The sequence below is a fragment of the Neovison vison genome, chromosome 4 (assembly GCF_020171115.1).
Source record: "Neovison vison isolate M4711 chromosome 4, ASM_NN_V1, whole genome shotgun sequence".
NCBI classification, from domain to species: Eukaryota; Metazoa; Chordata; class Mammalia; order Carnivora; family Mustelidae; genus Neogale; species Neogale vison.
The window spans coordinates 213,377,191-213,399,082 of record NC_058094.1 but is presented as its reverse complement, the minus strand read 5'-3'; the positions used below and the strand labels follow the sequence as shown (position 1 = coordinate 213,399,082).

The 21,892-nt window shown below is 39.5% G+C and overlaps 1 protein-coding gene across 2 annotated transcripts in view; it reads right to left on the bottom strand.

Annotated features, from left to right (window-relative positions):
* Nucleotides 1–21,892, bottom strand: part of CALD1 (caldesmon 1) — a 184,190-nt gene that overhangs the window by 115,607 nt on the left and 46,691 nt on the right. For both annotated transcript variants that reach the window (XM_044246602.1, XM_044246605.1), the window contains exon 2: nt 2,534–2,626. The gene's annotated coding sequence lies outside the window, so the exon portion shown is untranslated. The remainder of the gene's footprint in view (nt 1–2,533; nt 2,627–21,892) is intronic.

The window sequence follows — 21,892 nt, the reverse complement described above, 5'->3', positions numbered from 1 at the left end:
GGAAACCAGCAGATATCAATGGACTAAGGAAGGAGATCAGTGTGAAAATGGCCCCCTCCCCCCTACTGAGCCCTTTACTGGCTGTCTAGACAAGATGATTTGGTCTATGCACCTAACCCTGAGAAGGATCTACTTTCTGTCTCTCTGGACATTGAGGAATCTAATCCCAAGGCTCCCCTACTCTCCAGTCTGATCAGCTCTGATTGGCTGATGGAAGAGAATGGCCATAAAGGAAGGAGCTGAGGTGTGAGACCCCATTGGCAGAAACTTGGGGAGTCAAACACATGCTCATGGATATAGTTAGCTAGATGTTGGCAAAGTTGGGGAGGGCAAGCCCCACAGTAATGGTTTGTGGCATAGACCCAAAGGAGAGGACAGAAGAAGAAATAAAATAGGTCAAAATAAATGAGACAGAAATAAGATAGGCATATATTAGTTAATATATATGTTCTTACAAACCCTCATTAGAGGTAGCATGTGGATTTCTTTTTCACAGGCAGGTTCTTCTGTAATTTACCAAGAAAACCTTCTGCATACAATTTCTGGTGGCATTTTGGAAACATTGCTCTTCTATTTCCACACAATCTCTCTGGATGGCATCCTCCATTCTCATGGTTCTAATTCTTTTTTTTTTTTTTAATTTTATTTATTTATTTGACAGACAAAGATCACAAGTAGGCAGAGAGACAGGCACAGAGAGAAGAGGAAGCAGGCCCCCTGCTGAGCAGAGAGCCTGACGTGGGGCTCGATCCCAGGACTCTGGAATCATGACCTGAGTCAAAGGCAGAGGCTTTAACCCGCTGAGCCACCCAGGCGCCCTCATGGTTCTAATTCTTAAGCAGAGGTTTTGACAGGGAACATCTGTCTCCAGCTCTCTCTCACCTGCCTTCAGACTGGAGTATGCCCTTGAAGTCCCACACGTCCTCACACTCAGTAAATCCCAATCTAAACTCATCATCCTTCCCTCCTATCTCCTGGAACAGTGCTCTCATGGAAGAGTGATGGGATCTGGGGCAGGCTCATGCTATTTATTGTCTCCTACCTTTTTGAGGAGAGAGGTAAGTCTCCTGGGGTCAGCTAATCATATTTTTCTTTCAGTCCCTCTCCAATGTTCATTTCCACTTGTTGTGGTAATGGGCAGCAAATGAGGAGAAAGTACCACTAATAGTCATCATTTGCAGAGTCTTAGAGCAAATAAATTGTAGGTTCAGAGGCTACATCTAAGCATCTATGTCTTCATTCATTCAATAAATATTATTAAATGTCTTACTATATATAAAACTTCCCTATACTTGTGAGACATGTAAAAGGCACACTCTTCAATTTCAAAAATAACACTACGTTATTGGAAAATGAGAGCTGCACACAAAGGACTACAACACATCACAGCACAACTAAATGTTCTCAGAGTGATGTCCATGCTATGGAATTCAGGTGAGAAGAATCAGAGGGAGGTGCATCTGCAATAAACCAGAAATCTGCATATTAGAAACAAAGGATGCTGGGGTGTTATGGATTGAATTACAGTGCCCCAAATTCATATGTTCTAGTACTAACCCCCAGGACTTTAGAACATAAATGTAAATGAAGATCGAGTTTTTAAAGAGGTGATTAACTTAAAATGAGGTGATTAGGGTGAGCCCTAATGTGAAATGACTGGTTTCCATGTCGGAAGAGTAAACGGGCAGAGAGAGAGACACCAAACATGCAAACTTGTGTGCACGCTGAGGATGGCCCCGTGAAGACACAGGGAGAAGACAGCCATCTGCAAGCCAAGCCGCGAGGCCTCAGGAGAAGCAGGCCCTGCTGACATCTTGATCTCAGACTTCTAGCCTCCAGAACTGTGGGGAAATTTCTGTTGTTTAGGCCACCCGGTCTGTGGTATGTTGCTATGGCAACCGAGCAAACTAATACAGGGTGCAAGGGATATAATCCGGAAATAACACTTGCCTGGGAACCACGCTAAATTCCTCAAAAACTTTCCCTCCTACTGGTGCCAGCCTGGGCAACACTGTGAACCAGTAAAGTTTCCTTTACTTTCTACATCCTCTCCCTTCTGAAATCCCCTCTTTCTGCTCCCCAGCAGACCTCTGGCCTGTGGAAGTTCTCCTTCTGGCTGAGGAGGGCTCACAGGCAGTGAAAGGTACTTATTGCCCCTGAAATCACCAGCATCTGTGCAAAGGTGAGCTTATGCACTGGGGAAGACTGACTCATTATCTCCCCAGTCTCTCAAGTCATCAGCATTCTCTGCAGGAAGTGAGGACTTCATTACTATTGATCTGGGACTGTTGTACTTAAGATATTATTTATGTGGGAAAAAATAAAGCAAGAAATCAAATTACAAAGCAGAAAAAACAGTTCTTCCAAACTTGATAGATTAATTGGTAAATAAGCTATGAGGAGCACAGCAGAAGGCCTGGCTTCTCACAGTGCATCTTTAGGCATAAGAATTTAAAAAATCAGGCACAGAGTGGCTGTGTAATTGCTAAAAAGAAAGCTTCCCCTCCCCCTCAATAATATAAATGCTACTCACAGGTGTACAATCAGATGTCGCTTCTGAGCCTTCTGGTTGATCACCAATCCTTGTAGAATTTGATTGAAGGATCTTAAAATGTTTTAATGATACCTGGTATAAAAGGAGAATGGAAACATGATTAAATGGAATGAATTTTAGTTAATGTAAACTGTATGTTTTAAAACACAATTTTTTACTCAGGTATTATTGTAAGTTAGGACCTTAAAAGGGAAATAAGGCATTGATGGATGTTGTGCAATCGGATTGTAAAGAAAATGAATATAATTACTCCAGTGTCAACCCCTAACTTATTATAAATAATGGGGTAGAGAAGGTGGTATAGTTGAGACAGAACAGGGAGTACTACAAATGCCAATAATCAAAGACAAAGGCTTTGGAACATAGTTAAGGACACCTTCTAAGCCCAAACCTCAATCCTCCCAAGCTTCAGACTCTCAAAGACCATTTGGACCCTTTGCTTTGTCCAGAGTCTTCTGTTGATGATGTTCAGGAACTTGAGTAATTGGTAGGAGAGAGTCTAGAGGATTACGATGACTCTCTTGTACTTGAAATACAGCAATAAATATTAAACATTAGAAAAGACCAGAGAAATAACAACTGTAACAGTAAATCACCATCACACCCTTAAACCTTTCCCAACATGATGCAACAAGGACTTCTAATAAGTATGAGTATGAAATGCAATTTTACGCTTTTAATGTTTGCCTTTAATCGAGTAATGGGTCTCAAGAGGACCTTAAGAATATAGCTTGCTTTCATCCATCCCCAGCCTCTGCCACTGGGCATTGGAAGAAAACAGAAGCTCACAGAGGTGAAGGGACTGGCTTGGAATCTCATGCTAGAACCTAGATCTGGATTCCTAGATCCTCATTTCAGTTTTCACAGGTAAAACAAGACAAAACAAAATGAAACGAAACTAAACGAAACGAAAAGAAAAGCTGCCTAGCATGTTACTTATGGTTTGTATCCATCTGAGGAAGGCTGTTTTGCAGACTAAGGATCAGGGAACCTCACAGATTCGTCAGCAAATCTGGGTGTCACCCCTTTCCTTAATCTTGAACGGCCACTCAGGCTATCCATAGCTCCCCTCCCTCAACCTCTACCACCTCTTCCCATTGGTCCCAAGTGCAAACATCTGTGGTACTGTCCTACAGCTAAAGTTCCCGGCTCAGCATTCTGGAAATGTGGCCCTCATCTTAAGGAGACTAAAATCCAGTTGGAATGATAAAACATATAAATACACTTCTGGGTTACAAAGCCAGAAAGTGACAAGAGCTCCGAATCCCACTTAGATTCCTTTTCTTCTACTGTGGGTCCAACTTTGGAGCTCTTTTCTATAAACCTGAGGAGAAGAGGACAATAATAGTGAGACATTTCCTAGATGGAAAGCCTGCCTAAGGCTGCTTCATAATCTGGTTCCTTATAGTTCCTAGTCCCCCACCAGAATGTAGCAGGACAAAAAGAAGTATCTGTTGGATGAATGAATGGAAACCATGGATGAGTTTCCCAAAACCATAGGCCAAATTTGTGTATATTAGTGTTCATTAGCTTTCAAGGCAGTCTCTGTTCCCTTTTTCTTCCCATCAAAATAAGAACCACTTGCTAAAACTTAGCAGAGTACTTGAGGATGGAGTTTAGATGAGAACTGATTACAAAGAGTGCTCCTATAAATTAATTTATAGACACATATATGTATATTGAGTGCCCTGTGTCCCAGGAACATATCAGGAACGTGAAAACGAACAAACAGTCCTGGTGCTTGGCCTTATGGTGTTTATGGTATATTGAACCCCTAGAAGTGGGGTTCTTAGTCTGGCTACACATCAGAATCCTCTGGGGGGTGGGCTTTGAAAAAATATACGGGATACTCTAGAGAGGTACCCAGGAATCTGCAACTTAAAAATAGTTGCCTATATTTGGAATGTGATATAGATTATCGGACCCTCCCCACAGAGACCGCCCATCCTTGACCTTCCAGCTTCAACAAAGACATCAGAGACTAGAAGGAAGCAAGAGTTGTATGCCTGGACTGAAACTGAACATACTGAGAGACACTGAAATTGGCAGAGAAAACAGGTCCCAGTATCTTCCCCAAACCCTCTGGCAGGATCAGTATTTATGTGCCTAGTTTTCCTTTCCCTACGTTCAATTCCCTCAGCATTTTTACTTTTAATTTTAGAAAAGAATAAAGGAAAAATAGAGGAAGAAAATGCTACCAGTGGGAAAAACTGGTTTTGGTCTATAGCGGCCAGGTCTACGTTCATGAACTTTCTTGTTCGTGAGGCAAAGAGAGAAAAGGAAGGATTCCAAAAGGAATGGCAAAGTGACTGAGAAGTGGAGTTTGCCTTCAGACATCCCTCCTTTCTATTTTCCAAGCTTGAATCGAAGGGCCACAAAACCAATGAAGTGCTTACTCCCTGTTTTAAAATCTTTTTCTACCATTAGTTACCGTGCAACTTCCAATAGTTTCCAGGACGAACTGTTATTCACTGGAACCCTTTGAGCTTTTAATTCAGTGCCCAACGCATGGATTCTGGCTGACCTGGCTCAGAGGCAGTTACCGAAATTCTCTGCAGGCAAAGCTGAGTCTAGACGGGATGGTAAAGAAGGAAAAGCCCTGAGATGAAGGACGAGGGAAAGCGACAGAGAGAAGGATTGTGTTAGGCAAGTGAGCCCGTCTTCTTCCCACAACCCCCTTCCCAGCCCATGGCAAACAGCCAGGTGCTATTTATTGCTCCTTTGATTGAACCGTCTGCTCAGGCATGTGAGGACATTTGGGTTTTATATGAAAGCATTCGCTCTGGGAGAATCAAGGTGTAATAAAAGGAAAGAAGAAATTTCTCTTCTCTCAATCAGATTTCTAGTGCCCTAAGAGTAGTGATTTTCTTAAAAACCTCAAAAAAAAAAAAAAAACCTCTAGCTAAAACCAGTCGGTAGCATGAGAAACAGAAACCAGCACCTTCCTAGGTTACATTGCCAGTACAAATTTGCAAAAAGTGATTACAATTCTACCTTAAAATTCCTACCGCCAAGTATTCACAGAAAGATGTCATTTTCTAAATGGATACCAAAGGGTTGGGTGAAAGGGAGGGTCTTCAACTGTAATTATAACAGGTAGTTATTGCAAAGGTTAAATTAGGGTTCTTTATAAAAAATGAATAACTTTGTAGAGCCAACGAAAACCAAGTTTTAATTACTTTAAAATTTTATGTAGTTGTATTAGGGCCCCTTATTTTAACATTAATATTTATCTTTAAAAATCTGCCATGATTCTTATAATATGCCCTGCTTTCCTTACGGACACGATAAATACTATATATTAAGGACTCTTAGTGCCAACCCTTGTGCTAAGCATCTGGTACACGTCTATCTGGTCTGATCTCTATAGCAACCTAGTGAGGTTCATTCAGTCTTAGCCCTAAAAAGCTCATTGTATTTAAGTCATTTGCCTCGATTCACCCGGCGAGTAAGTAGTGAAGCGAGTACTCAAACCCAAGGGCTGATCCAGTTTGCTGGGTGTATTTAAAGGACCACGCCCACATTCACTGATTCACTGAATGAGTACTCTGCACCAGGATGGGGCCCACCGGGATGAGCAAGGATGGCTTGCCCAGAGCCTGTGTTCTGGTGGAGTAGAGACAATACACGTACTTCTGATAGTGAATAAAACCACAAGTTGAAATAGAGGGCCAATGGAAGGCCACCAGAGTTGCATGGTGGAAGATGGTCTCTCCAAAGAGAAGACACTGAGGCTGCAGATCCATTTCTAGGAAGGAGTAGCCCATGTGAAGATCTAGGGAAAGAGTGTACCAGGAGGAGTCCTTGAGAATCCTGGCATGAGGTAGAGGCTTTTATAAGATGACTCTGTGCTCTTTAATCGTGCAAACTCTTTCAAGTTACTTGGCCCCTAAGGGACTCAGGCCTATCTGTCTGTTGGCAGAGAACACAATGCTGAAATGAGCTGAACAAGGGACTTACCAAAAAATGATCTTTAAAATACTGCCTTTGCTGGAAATGATGACAGTGGCAATGGTGCTGGTAATCTGGCCCTACCCACAGAGGAGAGTGCCAGGGATGCACATGGCCACCTTTGCATTCAGTGCCCAGAATGATAGAGGTCCCCTGCACCCCCTCTCACTTGGCAAACTTGAAGAGAGCTTCTGTCCGTGGGTCTATGTGAGCTCCTTTCAGTCTTGTGCATTGGAGGGTAAGGCAGAATACTTCTTAATAACAGAAGAACGAAAAGTTACAGGACATAATCTTTGGAATGGGAAAGGAATGATAAGTAGCTATGTCAGTCGTAGTTGGCAGGAAGTCACATAATTTGTGGGGATGGAAATTAAAATAAAATATTTAAAAATAGATCTATGGGTTTTAGTCAGAATGAGCCAGTAACAATAAAACATCACTAATTGTCTCTTGTGAATTGTCTCTGTTTTTCATTTATAGTTGAATATGGGAGCTGGGAGTGTTTTATAAGGGAAGAAATATGTGATCTTAGGGAATTTGGTCACTTAAATAAATACTAACGAGAGAACTGACCTTGACCAAGTCATTTAGCCACTTTAGGGCCCTCAATTCCTTCATCTGTAACATGAATTTTTTTGGAACAGAGATTTAAGATCCCTCCAATTCACATGGTTTGTATATAATTCTATGATTTTCCAAGGGGGGAAAATGTCTTGAACATGTCTCAGTATCTGTGAATGACTTTGTTCTGGTTGTGAATAAAATAAGCTCAGCTGAGCTCACCCCTTTTAGCATCTAACAGGCTGCTCAACAAAGGATACTGTGTTGCAGGGACCCCTGAGCCTCCCAACCCCCCCCCCATCATTTCTAAGGACGAGTGTACTTTATAGCTCCAAGAGAAATGATAATACATTACAAAATAATATCTATCAGTTATTGAATACCTACTATGTGCAAGGTACTTGACATCTGTTATCTCCTTTAATCTTCAAAAGAAAACTAGGAAACCAGTTGTTTTTATTAGCCCCATTTGAAGGCAAGTTAAGATTCAGATTCACTATCACATAGTTAATAAGTAGCAGAGCTGGAATCGTACCCAGATTTGTTTGATTCCAAAGCTCTTCCCATGACTGTACACTTATGTGTACATGAGTAGTCATGGCTGCCAATAATGACACTTCTTTTACTCTTTTGAGATTTATACCCAAGAAAAAATTTGGGGAGGTTCTTAAATGAGTCTGTTTAATGCAGATTGACCGACTTATGCATTTGCCTATAAACAAGTAGCTTGTGGCAGTTTAGTGCTCACGAGAACAGCTAGAAAATCTGGGTAAAATTCCAAAAATCTGTTTGAAGGCATCAGAGTGCTGTTGCAGTAACCAAGACTTTAGGGGCCAACATCCTAGAGAGAAAGAAGGCCTGGAAAAGTGGCCTCACATTCAGTGATTTCTCCCTCAAGGCATTTGCTGAATCCTTAAGACACAAAAACATGACAGAGAACAAGAAACCAAGCAGGACACTTCTTCGCAGCACAGTTTTCAGCAGCTGCACAGAGCTGAGTAGGAAACACTTCAAGAAGGAGGAATCATTTTGGACTCGACAGAGGTACTCTATATCTAATTGTGGTGGTTTTTACACAGCCATATGCATTTGTCAAAACTCAATGGAATCCTACTAAAAGGAGCAAATGTTACTATATGTAAATTATGCCTTGATTAAAAAAATGGAAGCAAGGAAAAAAAAAAAGAAGAAGAAAGTGTCTAGGGACACAATCGCAATAGAACCCTTGGAGAGTTTGCTCAAGGAGAAGGGGCAGAATGAAGATCCACAGAGCGATACAAACTGACCTCAGCCCTAATTCAGCTAAAGTTAACTTTCCAAGTCTATCAAACTACCAGAACATAGATTAACCCCACGTGGAGGAAAACAACATCAAACAGTACTTCAACTGGGTGTGCGTATGGAAAAAAAGAAAGCTAAGTCTTGACCTCTGTTTAACATCATACCCTTCACCCCACACCCTTCAAAAATTCCAGATTAAGTATAGATCTAAATGTGAAAGCTGACACATAAAAGCTTTCAGAAAAAAAGTAGAAGATATGTCCAGGTTCTTGAGATGGGCAAAGATTTTGTAAATCACTAACCATAAGGAAATTAAAATTGATAAGTTTCACTGCATTAAAATTAAGAACCATAAAGAGAGGAAAAAGTCAAACCACAGGTTGAGAAAAAAATATTAGCGATACATATATCTGACAAAGGGCTTATATCCAGAATATAAAAAGAATTCCCAAAATCAGTAAGAAAAAGGTAGATGACCCAGTAGGAAAATGGGTAAAGGTTTTGATAGGCACTTCACAAAAGAGGATCTCAATCACTAGAAAAATTCAAATTAAAACCATACACTGTTAGAATAGCTGAAATTTACAAGACGGACAATTCAAAGTGTTGGTGAGCAGCTGGAACTCTCAGGCACTGCTGTGGGAGTGTAAACTGGTACAAACACTAGGAAAAGCATGTGGCAGTTTCAGCTCTGAAGTGGAGTATTTGTGTATCCTGTGACCAAGATATCTTACTCTTAGGTATGTACACAACAAAAACCCAGGGGTATCTGTGTGGCTCAGTTGGTTGCTTGTCTGATCTTAGTATCGGCACAGGTCATTTTCTTGGGGTCCTGGGATTGAGTCCTGCATCAGCTTTGTGCGCAGTGGGGAGTGTGCTTGAGGATTCTCACTCCCTCACCCTCTGCCCCTCCCTCCCTTGCACTCTCGCTCTCAAATAAACAAACAAATCTTAAAAGTCTAAGTTGAGGGAGGCAAATAATGAAATACTGTATAATAATTAGAATGATCTAAGTATTGCTCAGGCAATGAATCTCAGAAGCATGATGTTAAATAACAGAAGTCTCTCTCTCTCTCTCTCTCAAACACACACACACACACACACACACACACACACACACAGAAGAGGATTCCATTAACATAAAATTAAAAAACACACAGAACTAATACTTGGTGTTACAAATCAGAATAACGGTTATCCTGAGGTAGTGAGGGTAAGGGGTCAAAGGTTGACTATAAAAGGGGGCACAAAGGGGGCTTTTTTGGGTGCTAGTAATGTTCTGGGTTTTGTTTTGTTTTTGTTTTTAAGATTTTATTTACTTATTTGAGAGAGAGCATGCACACAAATAGGGAGTAAGGGCAGAGGGAGAGAGAGAGAAGCAGACTCCCTACCAAGCATGGACCCTGAGGCTCGGCCCAATCTGGGACCCTGGGATCATGACCTGAGCTGAAAGCAGACCCTTAACCGAATGTGCCACCTAGGCGCCCTGTAATATTCTGTCTCTTGATCTGGTAGGGGATTCTATCATTATATTCATTTTGTGAAAATTCAATATGCTGTACAAGTATGATCTGTACACTTTCCAGTACATTATACATCAATAAAAAGATTATTTTTATAACATGTGAAGAGAAAAAGATGAAGCCTCACTCGGGAAAGATGACAACTAAAGGAAATTTATGAGCTCAAAATACATAAAATCATGCATGTTCAATATTTCTGGTCATATATTATACCAGTAGGAAAATACAATAACAAAAAGAAAGACAAACAATGAGAGAAAACAAGAAGGTAATACAAATCAATGTACTCTGTAGGGGGAAAACCGTAGTCGGAAAGGCTGGGATCAATTTGGCCAGTTATTTCTAAATTAAAAGTCAACACGGGATTATTTACCAATGACTTAGTGAACTTTCCATAGATATATTTTGGCTTACTATATCTTAGAAGGGAAAGTTTGAATGTTTTTGCAAGTGGCCCATACCAAAGCAATTCAAATACAGGGGCTACTTATCATCTTAAGATGTGGTGAAACTTCACGTCCATTCAGCCCCTTGCTCACTAACCACACTGTTTCTTCTGTTCACTTTCAACCACCCACCTTCCCAAATCTACCTCCAGTGCTGCACGTGTGTATCAAGCTCTTGCACAAGGTTTCCTCTTGACTTGTTTAAATCGTATGTTTCCATTTAAGTTTTTGCCTATGTATCTTGAGTAATATTTATTCACAGTACACTTGTATTTCAGTGTAAATTGTTAGGTCTGCGGGATGGAGTCTCTTGGTTTTCGTAAGTTACATTTTTCATATTACTATGGAATTATGCATAGGACATATAAAGATACTCAGAGAACACAGTATATGAGAGAGACAAGGTGCATTAACAGGATTCCATATTAGGAATTTATTTAGCCAAGCAGATTAAATAAAGCAAGAAACTAAGGAAATTGTTCATATAATTCAAGAAAAGTCAATGATTTAATGAAAGTAAAAGTTCTGTTGGCATTCTGCAACAAACAGATTCACCACATTGCTGACTGAAAAAGCTTCAAACTATTCGGATGGGTTGGACATTGGTCTTTTCCTTGAAAGCAGCATGGAATTGTGAGAGAGTACAGCCTGTGGGGTCATAATAGAGGTATGACCTTAAGGAAATTCTTTGTTGGATATCAGTCACTTGTTTTAAAATCAAAATGATTAGAAATAACAAGTGTTGGCAAGGTTGTGGAGAGAAAGGAACCCTTGTGCATAGCTGGTGGGAATATAAACTGGTGCAGCCACTCTGGGAAACGGTGTGGAGGTTCCTCAAAAAGTTAAAAATAGAAATCCATATAATCCAATAATTTCACTATTGAGTATTTACCCAAAGAAATCAAAAACACTAATTTGAAAAGATATAGGCACCCCAATGTTTATTACACCATTATTTACAATAGCCAAGACATGGAAACAACCTGAGTGTCCAACAACAGACAAGGAAATCTGGTATATACACACATGCATGTGCACACACGCAGACACAGGATATTATTCAGCCATAAAAAGGTTAAGATCATGCCATGTGAGACAGCACAGATGAACCTAGTTGGTGTGATGGTTAAGTGAAAGAGGTCAGACTGAGAAAGAAAAATACCGTATGGTTCCACTCATAAGTGAAATCTTAAAAAAAAAAAAGAAAGAAAAAGAAAGAAAGAAAGAAAGAAAGAAAACAACAAGTGAACAAACAGCCAAATCAGACCTATAAATTCAGAGAACAAACTGAAGGTTGTCAGAGGGAAGGGGGTGAAAGTTTGGGAAAAATGGGTGAAGGGGAGAGGGAGACACAACCTGTAATTATAGAACAAATATGCCATGGGAATAAAAGGCACAGCATAAGCAATATAGCCAATGATACTGTAATAGTGATGTAATGGGACAGCCAGTAGCTTCACTTGTGGTGAACACAGCATAACATATAAATTTGTCAAATCACTAAGTTGTACACCTGAAACTAATGTAACACTGTATGTCAACTATACTAAAAAAAATGAGAATGATAATCTATCTTGAAGGGTTTTTCCTCCTCTATGTCCCATAGTATTTTGTTAATGCCTCGATGATGGCATTGTCACAGTGGACTGTCATTGTATGTGGACAGACTTCTTGATAGCAAGGACAAGGTCTTTATCAATAATTCTATCCCAAGCATTTTGCATATGCCATGGCATATAACATATGCTCCATAAAAGTGTGTTGGGGGAGTGAGGGAGTAAATGAATGAGAAAATATATAATGAGCCTAGTATTGGACCTAGAATCCTAGAGGTTCCAAATGAACTTACCTCCTTTCTTTTTCTCCTTCCTTGTGATTCTGTCTCTGGAAAGCATAATGAATCAAATCAACCCTTCGCTTATTTCTATACCATTAGAGATATAGAATTTTTTTGAATTTCCCTTAAAATTTCAAGGAATATAAAGGATATATCTTAGAGGTATGTTCTCAGAGGAGCCATTTTATACAACTATGAAGAAGAAAAAAATTCTTAATGGAACAGAAAAGATTACATAAGAATATGAAGGAAGGGCCTTGATGTCTTTAAACAGTGTGTTTGCTACAGCCTTTCCTATTTTTTCTTGAACAATTAATGAATTAAGAATAATCCATGATGCTATTTGTACTGGCCAAAATCTTTCAATTGTTAATAGAAGAATGGGTGGATTTTTACAGGCAAGATAATTTCTGATTGGAGAAGCAGTAAGAATGTATCCATGGCAGGGTAAAGGTCAGATGTTTATTTTTAAGCATTATGAAAACTTTTCTACTTGTCTGAAGCAAATGGGAAAGAGAAAGTCATTTATGGCATTATGAAATTTCTAGACTTCTCATGGGAAAGCAGCTGACGTCAGTGTTTGATAAGCTTCCTGTGGCTACAAACATATGAGACGTTAACTCCTGAGAAAAATGTAACTTTCTCTTTACAGACTTCTGGTATACCCACAGCTGGACTTTGATGTAACTACCATACAAAAGAAAGATCCTATGATGCAGATACTAACTAGTCCAAAGACTGGAGAGGCAGTTGGTTTGGTTGCTGTCATTGCCAACATCATGATCATTATCAACAAGCACTGATGTTTGTTGTATCGTTTAGAATGCACTATGCTATGTTAAATGTTTGGGTTCCAATGCATGATAAGAAACAGTGCACTTAAATTTTATGTATGTTTAATTTCCCAATAAATGCGGTCTTCCTGCCTCTCTTCTGTATATGTATAGCTTCTTTTCTTTTTAAATTGAGAATATATTATTTTTCAAGTATTATTTTATTTTATTTTAAAAAGAATAGTGTTATTAAGATAGAGTTTGCAAATCACCTATCTCAAGTGTATGATTCAATAGTGTTCAGGATATTCAGAGTTGAGCAACCAAAATCAATATAGAACATATTCATTGAAAATAATTAAAATATTATACACTATAGCCATCACCCTCCTCCCAGTTTCCCTTACCTCCCCCAGACTGAAGCAACTATTAATTTGTAGTCAGTCTCTATAGAGTTCCCTCCTCTGAACATTCCGTATGAATGGAATCATATAATATGTGGTCTTTCGTGACTGAATTCTTTTACTTAGCAAAATGTTTTCAAAGTTGATTGATATGGTAGCAGGTATTAGTACTTCATTCACTTTACGGCCAATAATACTCCACCGAGTGGCTATATCACATTTTGTTCATCCGTCCATCCACCGGTGAACATTCGGGTTGTTTCCATCTTCTGGCTATTATGAATAATGCTGCTATAAATATGTGTGTCCAAGTTTTTGTGTGGACACATTTTTTTATTTCCCTTGGGTATATACCTAGGAGTGGAATTGAAGGGTCATATGGTAATTTTATGTTTAACTGAGGGACTGCAGGGCATTTTCTCAAAGTGGCTGCACTATTTTTATCTTAGGGCTCTGATTTTTTTCTACATCCTTGCCAGCAAGGTTGTAGAGATCTACTGTACAGCACAATGCCTACAGTTAATAATATAGCATTGTGCACCTAAAAATTTGTTAAGAGAGTACATCTATGTTATTACCACACACACACATGCACAAAAAGGAACTGTGAATAGTTTCTCAAATAAAGAGAACTTACATATAGAGAGAAGCAACTACAAAGATTAGAAGATTCATGATCAAATCCCTTCAATTCCAGTAGACTCAATTTACTAACAGTCCATCCATGAAGTGGGTCTTGAGGAATTCTGGATATTCACAAAGAAGCAGTGTCCTAAGTTCAATGTTTTCCAGTTCAAACTACAGGCCATCCGAGCAATTGGATTATTTATTCAATTCAGTCAACTCATTATACTTGATTGATTCAGTGAATTGAATTTCATGTTCCTATTGTATAATATATACTTGTTTATTTAAAGTATTCTTAAAGCTTTTTCTAGTGTTCATTTGATTGCTGCTTGAAATTTGAGGACCTGAGGACAGGGCTACATATTTTATTTCTATATTTTGCTCATCTTAAGGCCAGTTGCTTAGATGAGCAAAAATACAAAGCAAAATAATACCTGAAGTGGAATGATCCTGCTCCTCTTCCCCAGTTTCCAACCAGCTAGCCCTGCCCACCACTCCCCTCTACTCCAGAGCTATGTGCTTGCGACCCACTCCAGAGCCTTGAGCTCTGTTGGTATGAAGAATAAAATGCTGACATAGGGTATCTGGGCAGCAGGAGGGCTCAGGGCTTATGCCAGAACCTAGAATCATCTTGTCCAACCCATGTAATAAAAGGTGAAACTGGAAAAAAAAATCACTGGTTGATGTCATTCCTCAGCATTTTAGAGAAAATCAGCTTCGGCATTATCTTTTGGCATCTCTGGCTGAAAGAGCAGCTAGTGAAAGCTACAGTCCCATTTACGAGATGCTGAGTCCTTTGCACTAGAAAATTGGTATAACATCATCACACTTACTCTGTCTGTTCATCATCACCCAGTTATCAGTCTGTTATTGTCTTGGAAACCGTGGACATAGGCAAAAACAGCAAAATAACAACGCACGGGGGACCATTTTGTGCACAGGGCCCTGGGAAGGGCCAGTGGAATTCCTCTGATCAGTCTCCTTTTGACTTTTTCCCATAGATCTTGTTCCTGCACTGAAATGTCTGGAATGCTTGGTAGGGACAAAGTGGGTTGGTCATAGGGCAATTATGCTTCTATCATCAGTGAGATCAGTTTGTGGGCTAATTTTCAAGCGACTAGTGACATCACAAATGGGTTAAGAATACAAATACATAGTACTTTTATAATAAACACAGCTTTTATATCCCTTTCCTCAAATGATTTTCATGACAACTCCAGAGGTCAGTAAGACAAGTATCATTTGCAACACTTTATAAATGGGACTTAGGGAGGTCTAGCAAGGTTAAAAAGTTTACCCAAACTCCTTTTCAGCCAGTGGTGGGTACATCAAGTTCATCCAATCTGTTCTTTTTACAGAACACCACTGTTTTATTTTGTTACTTAACAACAAAATTTATTAGCAGGAGCTGGTTATTTTTTTATCTTTTTCTTTTTTTCACTCATATGAGGAATTTTTTTAATGCCTTTTCAGCGTAACAGAATTCATTGTTTATGAACCACACCCAGTGCTCCATGCAATACATGCCCTCCATAATACCCACCACCTGGCTCCCCCAACCTCCCACCCCTCACCCCTTCAAAACCCTCAGGTTGTTTTTCAGAGTCCATAGTCTCTCATGGTTCATCTCCCCTTCCAATTTCCCTCAACTCCCTTCTCCTCTCCATCTCTCCTTGTCCTCCATGCTATTTGTTATGCTCCACAAATAAGTGAAACCATATGATAACTGACTCTCTCTCTGCTTGACTTATTTCACTCAGCATCATCTCTTCCAGTCCCATCCAAGTTGATACAAAAGTTGGGTATTCATCCTTTCTGATGGAGGCATAATACTCCATAGTGTATATGGACCACATCTTCCTTATCCATTCGTCTGTTGAAGGGCATCTTGGTTCTTTCCACAGTTTGGCGACCATGGCCATTGCTGCTATAAACACTGGGGTGCAGATGGCCCTTCTTTTCACTACATCTGTATCTTTGGGGTAAATACTCAGTAGTACAATTGCAGGGTCATAGGGAAGCTCTATTTTTAATTTCTTAAGGAATCTCCACACTGTTCTCCAAAGTGGCTGCACCAACTTGCATTCCCACCAACAGTGTAAGAGGGTTCCCCTTTCTCCACATCCTCTCCAACACACGTTGTTTCCTGTCTTGCTAATTTTGGCCATTCTAACTGGTGTAAGGTGGTATCTCAATGTGGTTCTAATTTGAATCTCCCTGATGGTTAGTGATGATGAACATTTTTTCATGTGTCTGATAGCCATTTGTATGTCTTCATCAGAGAAGTGTCTGTTCATGTCTTCTGCCCATTTTTTGACATGATTATCTGTTTTGTGTGTGTTGAGTTTGAGAAGTTCTTTATAGATCCTGGATATCAACCTTTTGTCTGTACTGTCATTTGTAAATATCTTCTCCCATTCCGTGGGTTCCCTCTTTGTTTTGCTGACTGTTTCCTTAGCTCTGGAGAAGCTTTTGATCTTGATGAAATCCCAAGTTCATTTTTGCTTTCGTTTCCTTTGCCTCTGGAGACTTATCTTGAAAGAAGTTGCTGTGGCTGATATTGAAGAGGTTACTGCCTATGTTCTCCTCTAGGATTCTGATGAATTCCTGTCTCACACTGAGGTCTTTTATCCATTTCGAGTCTATCTTTGTGTACGGTATAAGAGATGGTTATTTTTTATCTTAGGACAAATCAATCACTATATTTGTTTTTAGAAATCAGATCAATCCACTGTTTAATTCCCAAATGGTACCATGGGCTAAAATTTAAAAAATAACAATCTCGGGACACCTGGGTGGCTCAGTGGGTTAAGACTCTGCCTTCAGCTCAGGTCATGATCCCAGGGTCCTGGGATCGAGCCCTGTATCGGGCTCTCTGCTCAGCGGGGAGCCTGCTTCCCCCCTCTCTCTGCCTGCCTCTCTGCCTACTTGTGGTCTCTCTCTCTGTTAAATAAAGAAATTTAAAAAATCTTTTAAAAAAATAAAAATAAAAGTAACAATCTCAAGGAATGATTCTTTGTGGGCCTTTCAATCTCACCTTTGTCTTTGCAGTAATCCCATAGCAGGGAGAGTGTGACAAGTGACAATTCCTTCAAGCAACTGTCCTTACCTCAAAGTACTTGAACATCAAATAGATCTATCAAGGCATAGTGAACACCACAGTGGCTTTCCATACAGAGTCTCAATTACAGCACGATTACTGGTGACATGTGTCATCAAAAATTTCAGATTCCACATGATTTACTTTTTAAAACATTAGGAAGTGGGCGCCTGGGTGGCTCAGTGGGTTAAGCCGCTGCCTTCGGCTCAGGTCATGATCTCGGGATCCTGGGATCGAGTCCCGCATTGGGCTCTCTGCTCAGCAGGGAGCCTGCTTCCTCCTCCTTCTCTCTCTACCTGCCTCTCTGCCTACTTGTAATCTCTCTCTGTCAAATAAATAAATAAAATCTTTAAAAAAAAAAAAAGTCACACAGTCTACTGACTAAGCTAGTCAGGTGCCCCTAATTTAAAAAAAAATAAAATAAAACATTAGGAAGTATTCAAGGTTATCCCTATAAACTTGACTTTCACTCAATTATATTCTAAGAATCTTTTTTGAGTGGAAGAGAAAGGCCTACCTACATGTGTTCCTGTGAATATCATTCTTCATGTATGTCATATGGAGAAAAAATTCTGAGGCTGTCTCTTCTACTGTTCTTATTTCATGAGACAGTAAGTCAGACCCAACTTGGGGTTCTACATCCAGTTATTAAATGGAAGTTGTTGGGGAACCTGGGTGGCTCAGTCAGCATCGGAGTCTTGGTTCTGGCTCAGGAGTCGCGTAACAGAATGCCACACTGGGCTCCATGCTCAGTGTGGTTCAGCTTGAGATTCTCTCACTCTCCTTCTTCTGCCCTTCTCCCCACTTGCACATGCTCTAGTTCCCTCAAAGAAATAAACAAACAAATAAAATCTTTTAAAAAATAAACGGAAGTTGTTAAGGATATAGCAGAGATGAAGAGAGATCTCTGTCCTCACAGAGCAAACTCTTTAGTAGGACATAAATATTTCCATTTATGTCTTATTCACTTCTTCTTTCTTTGGGTTGAGTTCTACTTATTTATTTAGTATGTATGTATGTATTTATTTGAGAGAGAGAGAGAGAGAGAGAGAATGAGCAGGGGGCAGGGAGAGGCAGAGAAGGAGATCATGACCTGAGCAGAAACCAAGAGCTGTACACTTAACTGACTGAGCCACCCAGGTTCTCCTGGGTTGAGTTCTTTTTTTTTTTTTTTTTTAATTTTATTGTGGTAAAGACACTGAATATGAGATCTGCCTTCTTACTGTCTGTCTTACCTCTGTATCCCCAGTGCTTAACATAGCTCTGAATACATATTAAGTTCTCAATAAATATATGTTAAGTGAATAAATAATTGAGGTCCCCACATGCTCATACTTTTACAGTTCTAAATCTTGATTCATTAGCCAGTGTTCTTCTTCCTGGGACCAGATTGAAAGCCAATGCAAGGCGGACAATCAGAATATCAACTGCAGTCTGGTACTGACATTTTTATGAGCAATTATATTAGATGGTTGATGGTAATGTGGAAAATATCCCAGCTTCAATCTGTTATAGTCACAAACTTAAAACCAGGCTGCTATCTTTTAAAAAATGATGTGTATTATTAACCCAATGGAGGATGGAATGAAGACACAGACGGGTCAATGAAACCACTTACACATTAATACAACATTTCAAATTGAACAGCCCAAAATAATTTTATCTCCAATGGACAGAATTGTTTAAACGTAGCGATGCCTCTATTTACATGCCAACAAAAATACCAACAGAAACCTCATCAGTTTTAACATTAATAGCTGAGTTGACTGAATTAAATGAAAAAGACAAATTATTCAATAAAACCTTTTGGGCAATTGCCATCAACTAACTACTGGGGGGCTCTCTCTCTCTCTCTTGAAATGGCAATTCTGCCAATATTCAGGCACAATTATAGGATAAACAGAGCTGAAATATATAACTGTAAAACATGTCTTCCAGCTTCAAAAGGAAAAAGTTCTAAAATATGTTTTCCAGAGACAACAATTCTTACATGTTTGGAGCATAAAAATGTGATTGTGACAAATTATTGTGCAAGAATGAAAAACAAATGACTGCAAGCAACAGAACTGAGGCTACATACGAGTGCCATCCCAGAACCTTGAACAGAACTACAAATACATTATGTGGAATATACTAGAAGACTGAGAGAGGAAAACATTACATTTAGCCAGAATTTAAATGCTTTTGAGGCTGCAGAGATACACTGTTTAGGGAGTGTTTTTTCTTCCCTCAGTGCCCTTTCATTTCCTGATATGGCTCAAAAGGAAAAACTCAAGAAATGAAAACCAAAAGTGTCCTTATTATATTTTTAGGCTGTCTGAATCCAAAGGAGGGAAATCCAGGAGTGCTGGCACTTGATCATAAGCTCCCTGAGTGAGCAATTACATTTTTATACTGCTTCGTGTTCTCATAGTAACTCACACAGTCCTTGACAATTATTTACTAACAGAATGAAATACTGATGGTTTTCAAGACTACTTTTATTTGTTTTACTCTGTTGTAAAAGGTCCCAAATCATCAAATCTGTAAAGTCAGACCTCTCTCTCTGATGCTATATCGATATACATCTTATTATGGAGAATACATAAGTATACATTTCATTACAGAAAGTTTATAAAATACAGAGATATATGTAGAATAATGATAAAGTCCGTTTTAATCCCTCCTGCCTTGAGATTAAAGTTTCAAATACTTCCTTCTACTTGTTTTTTAGCAACACAAATGATTCTATTTTAAAAGCAAATTTCATGTCATGTATTTAACTTTTCACTTATGCATGTTTTCCTACATCATTCTTGTAACATGATTAATAACACCATCGTTTATATAAACATTCCTTGATCGCTGTGCATGTAAAGTACTTCAAGTTTCAAATAATGTTATGATGGTCATTCTTGTACATAAATCTTTATTCCTAAATCTCAACTGCTGTGTTTCAAATTGCTAACTAATATAGAGAGCTTAGTGACACTGGAGGGTGAGACTGATCATTCTTTCTGTGAATTCTTCTTGCTTCAAATAACCAACTTGAAAAGCTGGAACAGTATTTGCAATGCTACCAAAATATCTGGAGCTGAGTTACAGCAAATAACAAATAACTAGTATCATCCATTCACTGTCAAGATTAGAGAAGATTCCCTGCCTCCCCAACCCCCACCCCAAAAGTTGAATTTAAAAACCTGATTTTTAATGAGAGACTGTGGACTCTCAGAAACAAACTGAGGGTTTGGGAGGGAACAGGGGTTGGGGTAGGGAGAGCCTGGTGGTGGATATTAAGGAGGGCACGTATTGCATGGAGCACTGGGTTTGGTGCATAGGCAATGAATCTTGGAACACTGAAAAAATAAAATAAAACTAAAAACAAAACCAAACAAAACCCCCTGATTTTAAAGACTGACCAAGTTGAGCCTTTAGAAATGAGGCAATTCACAAGTGTGGCAAGCTAAACCACTAAAATCAAGCACATTCTATGTAGACACATCCAGTGTGAGGCAGGAAAGAAAACCAGTGCTGGTAGTGGTAATCCACAGCATCACAGCAGAGCCTCTGGTGGACTGAGAAGATCTGTTAAGGAAGAGGCAATAGTGGGTCTAATGGCTGGGGCTCAAGCACTCTAAAGATGGGGATTATATTTCATACTTTTGTTTCCTCTCTACAATTCACAGAACATTCCAGAACTGCTACTTTTTCTTTTAGCCAAAAGACTATAATTGAACATGACCCATGTTCCCTGAGCTTTTCCCATCTTAGTAAAGGGCACCGGCATTCACCTGGTTGCAGTAGCCCTGGACCCAGAAACCACTCACGTCCCTGCTTCTTCACCATCCAGTCTACGTCGTCCCCCATGCCATAATTTACTAAATCCAGGTGATTCTCCCTTAGGAATATTTAACTGAAATGGTCCACTTACCTTCATCATTGTTGCTACCACCCTAAATCAAGCCACTGAATCTCATCTGGACCATTCCAGGAACCTCCTGACTCATCTCTCTGTTCAAATCTTCTGGCTTTCTGCAAAGAACAGCATTTCTGGAAACACTGATCTGATCATGTCACTACCCTGCTTAAAACACTTCAAGAGCCTGACAGCGCATTCAGAATATAGAGTCAATTCTTTACATTGGCCCCCAATACTGTATATGATCTGGCCTTTCTTTTAATTTCTTGCATGGACCCAATTCCTGCAGGCCACAGAATCTTTGGGACACACTCTTCGCTAACACTGCAATGACTGCCCCACCCCTCACCCTGACAATAGCACATTTCTCATTTGGGTAATTCCTCACTTTCCCTAAACTCACAAGCTCAAAGCTGAATATTATTTGCCATATCCCTGAAACACCAATTTTGTGTTACAGCACAAGCATAGGATGTATGTTAAAGACTTCAGTTATCCTAGCTATTTTTTGTTACGATCTGATAAATGAAGAATTGTTAGATACACAGATTTTGAAGATTTTTACCTTCACATTATTCTCTTACAGTGCTCTGTCATTTATCTACATGTACTATTACAATTTGCAGTGACGTTTATTTACTGTTTGTCTTCCCTAAAAGATAGAAAGCTCCATGAGGGCGTGTCTGGGTTTTGTTGTTATTGTGTTTAACCTCTGGTTCCTTAGCACTCTGCCGTTGCCTACGGAATGTTATCCATGCAATAAATAGGACAGCGAATGAGTGGCCAACAGTCAAAATATCTGAAAAGAGTATCTAATGGTAAGACGGGAGCACTAAAGGTCTATCACCTATTTGCTGGGAGGATATTCATTAACAGCTTGGCACTTGTTAACAGCTCAAAACAATGAACAACAAATGAATGCATGGATAAATTATCT